The following is a 14,704-nucleotide window of genomic DNA, read 5'->3' as shown; positions in this document are numbered from 1 at the left end:
ACTTCCAGGATTCCTTCACTGTCTGTCAAACCAGTAAGCCTGTTTTTTGTTTTGTTTTTGAGTTAGAATTTTGTTCTACATTTTTCTCCAGCTTTGTCCAGAATCCTCTATTGTGATCTCTGTCAAAGTAGTTGGTGATGGTAGCTGGGCACCATCTAGTTTTGCTGGACTCAATCTGGTGGGAGGCTGTGGTAGTTGTGGTCCATTAGAACTTTCAACTCATCTTTCCCTTGTGTCTTTGGCTTTCTTTGTTCTCCCTTGCTCCAAACAGGGTGACAGCAATGAAGTACCTTAGATGGCCACACACAAGCTTTTAAGACCCCAGACGCTGCTCACCAAAGTAGAGTGTAGAACATTTTCTTTATAAACTGTGTTTTGCCAGTTGAGCTAGATGTCACCAGAGACCATGGTCCCCACAGCCTTCAGCCCAATTATTTGGACCCTCAGGGAGAACTTGCCTTAGTCAAGGTGTGCTGGCTTTCCCAGTATTGTGTACTGTCTTACCTTTTACCAAAGTTACCACTTATCTATTGTCTATTTAGTGTTTTTCCCTCCCCACCCCTCCCCTCCCTTGTAAGATTGTTTCTTTTTGTGTGTAAATCTTTTCATGAGTTTTTACAGTAGTGGTCTCATACAATGTTTGTCCTTTTGTAATTGACATTTCACTCAGCATAATGCCCTCCAGATTCATCTATGTTGTGAGATGCTCCACCGACCTTTGTTCTTCATCGTTGCATAGTATCCCATTGTTCGTATGTATCATAGTTTGTTTATTCATTCGTCTATTGATGGGCATCGAGGTTGTTTCAGTCTTTTTGCTATTGCAAACAATGCTACAGTGAACATGAGCGCATATTTCTATTCACATGACAGCTCTTATTTCTCCAGGATATATCCCTAGAAGTGGGGTAGCTTGATCATGTGGTATTTCTATTTCTAGCTTTTTAAGGAAGCGCCATATTGTTTTCTAAAATGTTTGCACCATTTTGCATTCCCACCAGCAGTGCATAAGAGTTCCAGTCTCCGCACAGCTTCTCCAATATTTGTTTGTTTTTTTTTTTTTTTAATTCATGCCAGTAATGCTGGGGTGATACGGTATCTCGTTGTGGTTTTAATTTGCATTTCTCTAATGGCTGGTGGCATAGTGGTTAAGTGCTACGGCTGCTAACCAAACAGGTCAGCAGTTTGAATCCACCAGGTGCTCCTTGGAAACTCTGTAGGGCACTTCTACTACTCTCTGTCCAGTAGGGTAGCTATGAGTCGGAATCGACTCAAGGGCAGTGAGTTTGGTTTGGTTTTTTTTTTTTTAAATGGCTAGCGATTGCAGGCATTTCCTCATGTGTATGTTAGCCACTTGAATGCCTTTTTTGGTGAAGATGGTATTAGTTTTGACCAGTACCTTAGTAATAAAAGTATTGTCCTATGAAAAGATATTACTACTATTTTCTCTGCAGTGGTAGTCAGAAAATAGTAACCCTTCCATGCTCTTCTCCTGTGTGCATTTGTCTGCCCTCCATTCTTGTCTTAAAAGCATACCTGCCAGTACTGTTCCGGAGACGGACTGCTGCGGTTTGGATTATTCACCGGTTGCCCACTCGTAGATGATAACAGGAGGCAGTGCAGCATCGGGGCCTGTCAGAGCACCATTTGTCACTTACAGACCACCTTTTTTACATTCTTGCACTTAGTAAGCTAGAAATCTGTTTATACCAATTAAAATGAAGAGCTCCCACCACCTCCATGCTAGCCTACCCCTGACCCTCCACGAATAGGTGGGGACTGGTAGAGGAAGAGATCCCTGGTGACACAGTGGTTAAAGGACTGGCTGCTAACTGAAAGGTCAGTGGTTTGAATTCTTCAGCCGTTCCGGGGGAGAAAGATGTGGCAGTCTGCTTCCGTAAAGATTACAGCCTTGGAAACCCTGTGGAGCAGTTCTGTGTCCTATAGGGTCGCTATGAGTTGGAATCGACTCAATGGCAGTGGGTTTGGGTGTTGGTTTTGGGTAGAGCAGGAGTGGAGACTCTTGAGGGTTTAATAGCAGGCGAACTAGGCAGATTACTGCTACCTTACAAGGGTATCTACATCTGAGGTGTAGTGGTTTGTTTTTTTCTTTCTGTTCCATCCGAGGAAAAAACAAAAGGTATATCCTTTATAACTTGCCCCCAAAAATGATCATATGTCATGGGAGATAGCGTTTTTTTTATCTTAAATATAACATAGAGATTCACCTAAAGAATTAGATTGGATTTAGGCTCTTCTCTTTTTCTCAAGATCCTCAGCTTTTCTAGTCAGGCGACACAGGTCCGGGATTAGGAGTAGGTGTGTCTTTTGGGGCCACCATTCAACCCAGTGCATGTGTGTTTTTCTTCTTTTTTTTTAGAGGCGTAGGTTTACCATGCCATCTGAAGAACAAACCAAACCTTTTAATAGGGAATTTGGAAAGTTGTTTTTAGTTCTATCTTGGCCACTCCCCATTTGACATTGAGCAAGTTTGGCCACCAGTAAAACAAAGGTATTATAGTAGATCTTTGTTTCCCAAACTTTACTAAGGATGACTGATCTCTAGGGATGGCTTCATAAGCCTATTTTTAACAAGTGTCCCAGACAATTCTTCCCAGGTGATTTTTGGAAAACAATCAGATAACCTCAAAGAAAAAAAATCCTTTTCAGTGCTAAGGAACTCCAGGGCAGTTGTGCAGAGCGTCCCAGGTATACTAGGCAATATGGATTCCTCAGCTGTGGGGCAGGGCCTGGGCTGGCTGGAGCCCACAGGACAGTTACTACAGCTGTAAGTCATCTCATGCGGGGCTTCAGGGAGCGTGGACCAGGCAGAGCAGGGTCTAACTACCTCCCACAGGCCCCACTGGGGCAAGCACCATGAGTGGGAGATGGCACTGCTGCTTCACTGCTGTGCCTTGGGTACCTACCACCAGGAGGAGTTCTGCCATCTGATTCTACATCAGAAGCTAACTGCAGCCCAAACAGTGGCCCTGGGAAACTGCAGGAGGTCATGTCCCATGAGCCCAATGAACACGGACAGCTCCCAATTTTGCATCTCAAGCCTAGAACTTTCCCCCATGCCCCAGACATATATTCAGCTGCCTGGTAAATACCTCCTCTTGGATTTCTAATCGGCATTTCAAAGTAAGCCCAAGACTAATCTGACCCCCACCCACACCTGGCAGTCTTTCCCACCTGAACAAGTGGCATTTCCACCGTTCCAAATGCCTAGACCAAAGACATCAGTCATCCTTGACGTCCCCTTCCCTGGCACCGCATACCCACTTCATTACAAATCCCATTATCAGTCCTTGACTTCCCCTTCCCTGGCACTGCATACCCACTGCATTACAAATCCTATCATCAGTCGTCCTTGACGTCCCCTTCCCTGGCACTGCATACCCACGGCATTACAAATCCTACCAGGTCTGCTTTCAAACCACCGAAAATCTCATCAAGTCTTGCCACTTCTCTGTTACTACCTATTCCAAGCCATCATCTCTTACCTGGATTTTTCAAAAGTTTTGTAAGTGTTCTGCCTACTTCTGTCCATGCCCCCTTCAGTCTATGCTCAACTCAGTAGTCAAAGTAATCCTGTATACTAAATCATTACCCAACTCCTCTGTACAAAACCTTCCCAATCCCAGCTCAGGGTAAAAGCTGACGTTCTTACGTTCTAAAGGAGGTTCTGCACGATACAGCACCGTGTTACCATGTAAGTTCATCCCTTGGTACTCTTCCTCTTGCTAACTCTGCTGTTCTGGCTTCCAGCCTCAGGGTCTTTTGTACTTGTTCCCTACTTGGAAGGCATTCCCCACAAATATTTAAGTGATTTGCTTATTCAGGCTGTTATTTGCTCAAATGTCACCTGACCCTCCCCCTACTAAAAATTGCAACCTCTCTGTGTGCCCAGCATGTTCATCTTCCCTTCTCTCTTTCTGTATGGCACTGACTTCTGTCTGATGTACTATGGATTTCACTCATTTCTTTTTTGTCTCCACCACCACTTCCCCACTAGAATGTAAGCTTCTTTAGGGTAGGCATCAATTAACTGCTATATACCGAGCACTACAATAATGCTTAACTCATAGAGAAAAAAAAAAAAATGGCCATCAAGACAATTCCGACTCATAGCAACCCTATAGGACAGAGGAGAACTGCCCTATACGGTTTCCAAGGAGCACCTGGTGGATTTGAACTGCCGACCTTTTGGTTAACAGCGGTAGCTCTTAATCACTACGCCACCAGGGTTTCCTAACACAACTATTTGATGACTAAATGGATTTGCCCTGTGAAGAAAGTGTGGTAACCAAGATAAATTTCAAGCTAACTCCTATACAAAGTTTTAGATTTTAAACACTGAGCCCAGTTTAAAGACTTCACACATAATGAGTGTTGAAGTGTCTTTGTAGACTGTCCCCCAAGCCTTCCAGCCGCCATAAAGAGCTGAGTGAAGAGTGGGAGGTGGCTCAGAGCACACCCTTCCAGCCACCGTGAAGAACTGAATGAAGAGTGGGAGATGGCTTAGAGCACATCCTTGCAGCCACCGTGAAGAACTGAATGAAGAGTGGGAGATGGCTCAGAGCATATCCTTCCAGCCACCGTAAAGAGCTGAGTGAAGAGTGGGAGATGGCTCAGAGCACATCCCTCCAGCCACCATGAAGAGCTGAGTGAACAAGTGGGAGATGGCTCAGAGCACACCCCTTCCCCAATGCATATTTCTTTTTTTAAATGATCTGTTTTGCCACTGTACTTCTTCAGTCTACTCATTTCATGCCTACAAATGCAGCTGCAGTGGTTTTTTCTTGCCTTCCCCTCCTGCTGACCAATTATCTGGTAGCCTGCATGTCAACGAGCCCAGGTGGCGTGGTGGTTAAGCATTTGGCTGCTAACCAAAAGGTCTGTGATTGGAATCCACCAGCTGCTCCTTGGAAACCCTATGGGGCATTTCTACTCTGTCCTATAGGGTCGCTGTGAGTTGACGGTAAGGGCTACAGGTCCGCATTTCAACTGCGTGTTCATAGATGATGAAGAGGCACCATCCAGTGGTCAGAAGTATTTGTAATAGAAGGACATGCTGCTCTGTTACTAACAGGGCAGTGTGTTCGCATGCTAATGAGGCCTTCCTGCCTGCCCTGGGACTGTTCACTCAGCCCTTTTCCGTTACCAGCCGTACACCACCGGGCTGCTAGTAATTCGTTGTGAAATTTTTATCTGTTCAAGCTCAATAGGTGTATCCTGCTATGTCTCTTCATGACGGGGTAATTATTAAAATGCTACGAATATGAGAAGACAATTATAAACCTTTGTTGTCATTAGTTGCCATCAAGTCAGTTCCAACTCATGGCGACCCCGTGTGTGTAGAACTGCTCCATACGGCTTTCAAGGCTGGGTGGGTTCAAATCTCCGACCTTTCAGCTAGTAGTCAAGCGTTTAACTTTATTGTGGTGGTAAAAATAGTTTGTACCTCCCAGCCGCCCATTAAAAACCCTGTTGGCCTTAGATAATTCAAAATGTTAAACAATATGACACAGCAGTTCCACTCCAAGAGAACCGAAAACATGTGTCCACACAAAAACTTGTTCATAGCAGCGTTATTCATAATACCCAAAAGGTGGAAAGACCCTAAATGTTCATCAGCAGATGGAACGGATCAACAAACTGTGGTGTACACATAGAGCCATAACAAGCAGGTGTGATGTGAATGAGCCTCAAAACTGTTAGGTTACGTGAGAGGAGACGGGCTGAAATTGTATCATTCCATTTATAGGGAGGTGTCCAGACAAGCAGATCCACAGAGGTGGAAAGTACATTAGTGGTTGTCTGGGGCTGGAGATAGGGGACCAACAGGGGGTGACTGATGATGGGCAAGGTGTCATGGAATTAGTGATGATGGTGGCATAACCATGCGAATACACTGAAGTCACTGAACTGTGCATCTTAGAGGATGACTTTATAGTACGTGAATTATATTTTAATAAAACCGTCCTTCTAAAAAAATCTTTACGTTGATACTTGTGAGATTTGCATCATCAAAAGGTGCAAAATGGAAATATCTTCGAAGAAAGGTGAGGGGCTGAGAAAATAGAAACCTGCGGAGGGCCTACTGCCCTTTGAAAATGTGTGTGTGTTCCTCTTGTGAGTTTAGATTTTTCAAGATGTCTGCAGTTTAAAAAGATAAAGCACAAAGACACAAATTGAACATACATATATATATTCAAGTCCCTCCAGGAATCCCTTTTAAATAACAGTACAGAGAATTTTTTTTTTTAATGGACGTAAACCCACAAAGATAGGGAAGCGTGAGAGGAGGGCTACCTCTTCAATATTTTGGAAGCCGAAAAGAGACAGAGGACTGGTAAGTGGCAGCAATCCATTTTTCTGCGTTATACCACAGAATTCCCAAAAGGCCAGCAAATGGGAACACCAGATATCCTGGAAATGGAAAGGGGAATGCAGGTTAAACATGGAGGATCACTTGAAAGTGTGGAAGCAGACGCCTACAGCTCTCTGCCCTACTCTGTGGAGCCCAGCTGCTGTCTCTCCCTAGACTCCAATAGACTGGAGTCTGTTCTCCTCACAGGACTGCTGAAGGAGAAGTGAAGGCTAGAGGAGCAACTCAGTACCAAAATTGTGGATGGGAGCTGTAAGTACGCCGGAGGTTCCGAGTAGAAACACCCTCTATGAACTCAGTGCTGGCTAGTGGATTAACAGTGGCTGAAGTGCAAGAATTACAGAAACCTGGCTCCAGTTATTTGAAAACAATTTTTGTTCTCTGGTGATACCTTTTTTTTCTTAAATAGCATCTTGATCTCGTTCTGTGGTTGCACTATTTGGCCTTTTGTTGTTTGGTTACTGTATTCGTTTCTTGCCTAGTTTCCTATAACTGCTGTAACAAATGACCACAAAAAACTCAGTGGCTTAGATCATCCACACATGTATTATCTTACAGTCCTGGAGTCCCAAAACGGATTGGCAGGGCTGTGTTCCTTCCAGAGGCTCTAGGGTAGATTCTGCTTACTTCTTTCTCTCACTTCTAAAGGCTTCCCATATTCCTGGGCTCATGGCCCCTTCCTGTATCTTCGAGGCCAACCATGGCTGGTCTGTTCTTTCTCATGCAGCACACTCTGACATTCTCATCTGTAGCCACATCTCCCTATTACAAGGACATCTGTGATTACACTGAGACTACCGAATAACCCAAGATAATCTCCCTATCTCCGAAAATTTAACCTCATCACATTTATAGATTACTTTACCGTGTAAGGTAACATATTCACAGGTTCTGGAGATTCAGACATCAACACCTTGCAGCCCACCACAGTTACCTTGTCAGAATTTGCCCTTTTGAGAACTGGTGTAGTAAGGTGGACTCCCTGGGTAGTGCAAACAGTTAACGTGCTCAGCTGCTAAGTGAAAGGTCAGAAGTTCAAGTCTGCTCAGAGGCACTTGAAACAAAGGCTTAGTGATCTACTTACAGAAAACCAGCCATTGAGAACTGTATGGAGCACAGCTGTATTCTGACACACATGGGGTCACCACAGGTTGGAGTTGATGGCAGCTGGTTTTATAGTAAGGTGGTGAAACGCACAGACTCTGGAGCTCGCTACTTGGCTCCATTTCTAGCTCAGACATTTATAAGCTTACGCAAGTTAGTTAAACTTTGCGTGCCTCAGTTTTAAATTTGAAAAATAAGAGAGACAGGATCATGTACCAAAGTAAGGAGGCTGTCATACTGTTACACATAATGGATCTGTGCTGTGCATGCCCGGAGGACAAGGACCACATCTTCATAAGTCAAGGTGTTACAGAGTGCCTTGACACAGCAAAGGCATGTAATACGTGTTTTTGAATAATTTTGTTTTTAAACCTTAAAGAAAGTTACAAATTTGTCTTAGTCCTTAGCTTTAAGGAACAGAAATTTATTTTCTCACAGGTGAGGAGGCTAGAAGTTTGAATTCAGGCACGGGCTCTAGGGAAAAGGTCTCTCTATTGACTCTAGGGGAAAATCCCTGTCTCAGCTTCTGTAACCTTGCCGTTCCTCAGTTCCTTGTCAATTTCAACAGGGCATCTGTCTTTCTCCCATTTGTGCTTGCTTTCTTCTGTGCCTAATCTCTTTTATATCTCAGAAGTGATTGGTTTAAGACACACCTTACATTAACGTAACAAAACCTCATTAACATAACAAGACCCTGTTCCAAATAGTTTCACATCACATATATAGGTGTTAGGATTCCAATTTTAGGGGGACATAATTCAATCCATAAGAAAACTGAAAAAGTGTTATTTGCAATACACATAGCTGACAAAGGATACTACACAACAATAAAGAACAGTCATGAATCTTGAAACATCTCACAACACGGATTGATCTGGAGGGCCTTATGCTGAGTGAAATAAGTCAATCACGAAAGGACAAGTATTGTATGAGACCACTACTATAAAGACCCATGAAAAGGTTTACACACGGAAAGAAACAGCCTTTGATGGTTACAAGGGAGGGGAAATTACTAACTAGATAGTAGACAAGCGCTAACCTTGGTGAAGAGAAAGACAACACACAATATAGGGGAAGTCAGTATAGCTATGACCAAGGCAAAGTCATAGAAGTTTCCTAAACACATTCAGACACCTTGAGGGACTGAGTTACTGGTGCTGAGGGCTAGGGACTGTGGTCTCAGGGGACATTTAGGTCAGTTGGCATAATATAGCTCATAAGAAAATTGATTACATCCTACTTTGGTGAGTAGTGTCTGGGGCCTTAAAAGCTTGCACGTGACATCCCATCCAGAGCAAAGGAGAATGAAGAAAACCAAAGACACAAGGAGAAAATTAGTCCAAAGGACTAACGGACCACACGAACCACAACCTCTGCCAGCCTGAGCCCGGAAGATCTAGGTGGTGCCCAGCTACCACAACTGATCACTCTGACAAGGATCACAATAGAGGGCCCCGGACAGAGGAAGAAAAATGTAAAACAAAATTCAAATTCACAAAAAAAGACTAGACTTACTGGCCTGGCAGAGACTGGAGGAACCCCGAGGTCATGATCCCCAGACTCTCTGCTAACTCAGAACTGAAGCCACTCCCAAAGCTTACCTTTCAGCCAAATATTAGACAGACATATAAAACAAACAACACACATGAGGAACATGCTTTTTAGTTCAAGTATACAAGACCAAATGAGCAACAACTGCCCAAAAGCAAAGATGAGAAAGCCAGAAGAAACAGGAAAACTGGGTGAACAGACACAGGCAACCTGGGGTGTAAAGGGAAAGGGGGAGAGTGCTGACACATTGCAGGGATTGCACCAATGGCATGAAACAGTTTTTGTATAAATTTTTGAATGAGAAACTAATTTGCTCTGTAAACTTTCACCTAAAGCACAATAAAATTTAAAAATACACATATAAAGAACTAGGAGTGGAAGGGACTAGTAAAATAAATCTAGGCTTTATGAAATTTCCTTCAGCTTTGTCATATGTCACTGAGTGGTAGGGCATTAATGGAAATAAAGTCTTGCTCTTTGAAAATACACACACACACACATATATATAAAGAATGTATAAGGAACTCCTACAAATCAATAAGAAATGAACAAACAACCCAATAAAAAATGGACTCTTCACTGAAGAGGAAACACACAGAGCCAAAGAACACATGAAGATTGTTCAACATCATTAATGATTAGGGAAATACGGATTCAGATTATGAAATACCATGTTACTCCCGTGCAATGTGCCTGACCAAGTAATGAAGAGGATGTGGTTCCTGAGAATTTCCTACCCACTGCTTGCGAGAGAGTAAATGGGTACAATCACTTCAAGCTGTTCCACATTATCCCCTAAAGTTGACTCGTATGTACTCTATAATCCAACAACTCTACTTGTAGGTATACACCCAAGAGAAATTCTTGCACTTGTACACCAGGGGACATGTATAAGATTTTTTTGGCAATACTGTTTACAATAGCAAAGACCTGGAAACAACCCAGAATGCCCATCAACAAGAAAGAATATACCATAAACCATGATATAGTCACACAGTGGAGACTATCCAGCAGCTAAAACAAAAGGTCAAAGGAATAGGAATTAATCTTTGCTATAAATTAAATATCAAAGTATGTTATACACATTTTAAAAATAGACTTTGTTTTTTAGAACGTTTTTAGGTTTGCAGAAAGTGGAGAGAGCTCCCGTATACTCCCCTCCTGCACACTGCTTCTCCTGTTATCATCTTGCATTGCTGTTGTGCATTTGTTACAATTGATGAACCAGTATTGATCCTTATTAACTAAAGTTCATAATTCTCATTAGATTTCACTCTGTGTTGTATAATGCTATGGGTTTTGGCAATTGCTTAATGTCATGTGTCCACCATTACAATGTTATAGCCTTTTTATAAAGTGAAAAATTCTATTTTTGGGGGGAGGGAACATACAGATGCAACAGAACTATATCAGTATGTGAAATCAAGGATGATGAACCCAGGTTTGATACCCATAAGGTTACCTTGGGTCAGCATAGGCCTGGGATGGGATGGGGATGGGATGAGATGGAATAACACAGGATTAGATGCAGCTTATTGTCAAAAGCCTTCCTCCTTTTTGGGTGGTAGGCTCAAAAGTGCTTATATATTATTTGAAATTGCTTAATTAAAATGGGTCTTGGAAGGACCAATGATCAAAGTGTATCCTTAACCAAAGATTATGGTTAATTTTGTGCACCTGTGGTCAAAGGAGAAGGAAGAGAAGGTGGAAAGAAAAATATATATTTTACCTTTGATACGGGTGAGAATCAAATGGGTGGAATTCAGAGTGAGAGTTCTAGCGGCAAGACAGCTAAAGTCTCAAGCCACATTACATGCGGAAGAATATGAAAAAAATTAAAACCTAATCTGTTGTTTGGAGTTGTGTAGATAAAGCATCTGGAAACCCATTTGTTCACTTGGTAGTTGGCCTTTTCATCCTTGAAACACTCTCTTCATTCGCTCCGCAGACACCACATTCTCTTGATTTTTTTCCCATGTCTCTGCTGGCCCTTCCTGTGCCCAGCCTCTCCTTGGGCCCAGTCTCTGGCCCTTAGAGTGCTCCTGGCCTGGCCCTCAGTCCTCAGTCCTTGTCTGTGTTCTACCTACTCTCTCTTCCTAAATGGTGGTCTCATCCAGTCTTATGGCTTCAAAACATTCTAAATGCTCACTTCCAAATCCCACCTCCAGCCACACTTCTCTGCCCTGAAGCCCAAAGTCACATACCCAACTGCCCACTTGTTCCCTGCCCGTGGGTGTCTAACGTAAGATGCTAACTCAACAGCCCCAAACCTAAACGGCACTCGCCACCCAAGCCAGCTCTCACACCCCATCACAGTAGGTGTCAACTCCATTCTTACAGCACACGTTTGCCACAAACCTTAGGGTCATCCTCCACTCCTCTCTTTCTCACCCATTCAGCCCCTCAATAAGTCCTGTCAGCTCTACCATCAAAATATATTCAAAGGGGCGGAGCCAAGATGGCGGACTAGGCAGACGCTACCTCGGATCCCTCTTACAACAAAGACACGGAAAAACAAGTGAATCGATCACATACATAACAATCTACGAACCCTGAACAACAAACACAGATTTAGAGACGGACAACGAACTAATACGGGGAAGCAGCGATTGTTTTCAGAGCCTGGAGCCAGCGCACCAGTCAGGTACGGCACAAGCACAGAGACCTGCTCCACCCCCCTGAACTAACCCCGGGAGGGGGACCAGCCGGTTCCACGGGCGGCGTGGGACGCAGCCGGTAGGAGAAGTCCCTGGGAGGCAGTGACTGGTCTTGGAGCAGAAAGAGCAGCATCCGAGCCGGGGAACCATCCCGCAGGGATTTGGACTGGACGCAGGTACGCCATAAACACGGAGAGTTGCTCCACCCCCCTGAACTAACCCCGGGAAGGGGACCAGCCGGGTCGCGCGGGCGGCGTGGGACGCAGTCGGTAGGAGAAGTCCCCGGGAGGCAGCGACTGGTATTGGAGCGGGGAGAACAGCGTCCCAGCCGGGACACTCGGTCACGGCACAAGCACGGGGAGCTGCTCCACCCATCTGAACTAACCCCGGGAGGAGGCCCACCTGGTTCGTGGGGGTGGCACGGCCACGCGGCTGGAGGGACAAGAAGTCCCCGGGAGGCAGCGACTGATTTTGGAGTCGAGAGTGCACCGTCCCAGTAGGGGAGCCTTGACGCTGGGTGTGGGGCTGGAAGCGGAGGATCTGACCGTGACTCCAGCGGGCCAGACCCCCTGGGGGCAATCTCCACACAGCCAGCACACATAGGCGGCGCGCCCACGGGAATCTCAGATATAATAGTCATTCCAAGCAAGACAAGCAACTCTGGCTATATTCTGAGGTGCTACTCTCCTATCTCTCTGTTCCCTCCCCCACCTTCCCCAGGCGGCTTCATTAACATCTGAATAGCCTGAGCCAGAGGGAGAACTCTGATAGGGATCTGACTGCATTTTTTTTTTAGCAGATTTTCTGGAAAAACTAGTTTCCAAGTGATGGCTCGGAGACAACAATCCATATCAAACCACTTAAAGAAGCAGACCGGGACAGCTTCTCCAACCCCCCAAACAAAAGAATCAAAACCTTTCCCAAATGAAGATACAATCTTGGAATTATCAGATACAGAATATAAAAAACTAATTTACAGAATGCTTAATGGTATCACAAATGAAATTAGGATAACTGCAGAAAAAGCCAAGGAACACACTGATAAAACTGTTGAAGAACTCAAAAAGATTATTCAAGAACATACTGGAAAAATTAATAAGTTGCAAGAATCCATAGAGAGACAACATGTAGAAATCCAAAAGATTAACAATAAAATAACAGAATTAGACAACACACTAGGAAGTCAGAGGAGCAGACTCGAGCAATTAGAATGCAGACTGGGACATCTGGAGGACCAGGGAATCAACACCAACATAGCTGAAAAAAAAATCAGATAAAAGAATTAAAAAAAATGAAGAAACCCTAAGAATTATGTGGGACTCTATCAAGAAGGATAACCTGCGGGTGATTGGAGTCCCAGAACAGGGAGCAGGGACAAAAAACACAGAGAAAATAGTTGAAGAACTCCTGACACAAAACTTCCCTGACATCATGAAAGACGAAAGGATAGCTATCCAAGATGCTCATCGAACCCCATTTAAGACTGATCCAAAAAGAAAAACACCAAGACATATTATCATCAAACTCACCAAAACCAAAGATAAAGAGAAAAATTTAAAAGCAGCCAGGGAGAAAAGAAAGGTTTCCTTCAAGGGAGAATCAATAAGAATATGTTCTGACTACTCAGCAGAAACCATGCAGGCAAGAAGGGAATGGGACGACATATACAGAACACTGAAGGAGAAAAACTGCCAGCCAAGGATCATATATCCAGCAAAACTCTCTCTGAAATATGAAGGCGAAATTAAGATATTTACAGACAAACACAAGTTTAGAGAATTTGCAAAAACCAAACCAAAGCTACAACAAATACTAAAGGATATTGTTTGGTCAGAGAACCAATAATATCAGATATCAGCACAACACAAGGTCACAAAACAGAACGTCCTGATATCAACTCAAATAGGGAAATCACAAAAACAAACAAATTAAGATTAATTAAAAAAAAAAAAACACATAACAGGGAATCATGGAAGTCAATAGGTAAAAGATCACAATAATCAAAAAGAGGGACTAAATACAGGAGGCATTGAACTGCCAGATGGAGAGTGATACAAGGCGATATAGAACAATACGAGTTAGGTTTTTACTGAGAAAACTAGGGGTAAATAATAAGGTAACCACAAAAAAGGTATAACAACTCTATAACTCAAGATAAAAACCAACAAAAACGTAACGACTCAACTAACATAAAGTCAAGCACTATGAAAATGAGGATCTCACAATTTACTAAGAAAAACGCCTCAGCACAAAAAAGTATGTGGAAAAATGAAATTGTCAACAACACACATAAAAAGGCATCAAAATGATAGCACTAAAAACTTATTTATCTATAATTACGCTGAATGTAAATGAACTAAATGCACCAATAAAGAGACAGAGAGTCACAGACTGGATAAAGAAACACGATCCATCTATATGCTGCCTACAAGAGACACACCTTAGACTTAGAGACACAAACAAACTAAAACTCAAAGGATGGAAAAAAATATATCAAGCAAACAATAAGCAAAAAAGAAGAGGAGTAACAATATTAATTTCTGACAAAATAGACTTTAGACTTAAATCCACCACAAAGGATAAAGAAGGACACTATATAATGATAAAAGGGACAATTGATCAGGAAGACATAACCATATTAAATATTTACGCACCCAATGACAGGGCTGCAAGATACATAAATCAAATTTTAACAGAATTGAAAAGCGAGATAGATACCTCCACAATTATAGTAGGAGACTTCAACACACCACTTTCGGAGAAGGACAGGACATCCAGTAAAAAGCTCAACAGAGACACGGAAGATCTAATTACAACAATGAACCAACTTGACCTCATTGACTTATACAGAACTCTCCACCCAACTGCTGCAAAATATACATTTTTTTCTAGCGCACATGGAACATTCTCTAGAATAGACCACATATTAGGTCATAAAACAAACCTTTGCAGAGTCCAAAACATCGAAATATTACAAAGCATCTTCTCAGACCACAAG

Source organism: Elephas maximus, chromosome 20, assembly GCF_024166365.1.
Source record: "Elephas maximus indicus isolate mEleMax1 chromosome 20, mEleMax1 primary haplotype, whole genome shotgun sequence".
NCBI lineage: Eukaryota > Metazoa > Chordata > Mammalia > Proboscidea > Elephantidae > Elephas > Elephas maximus.
Note: the sequence above shows the minus strand (reverse complement) of the source record.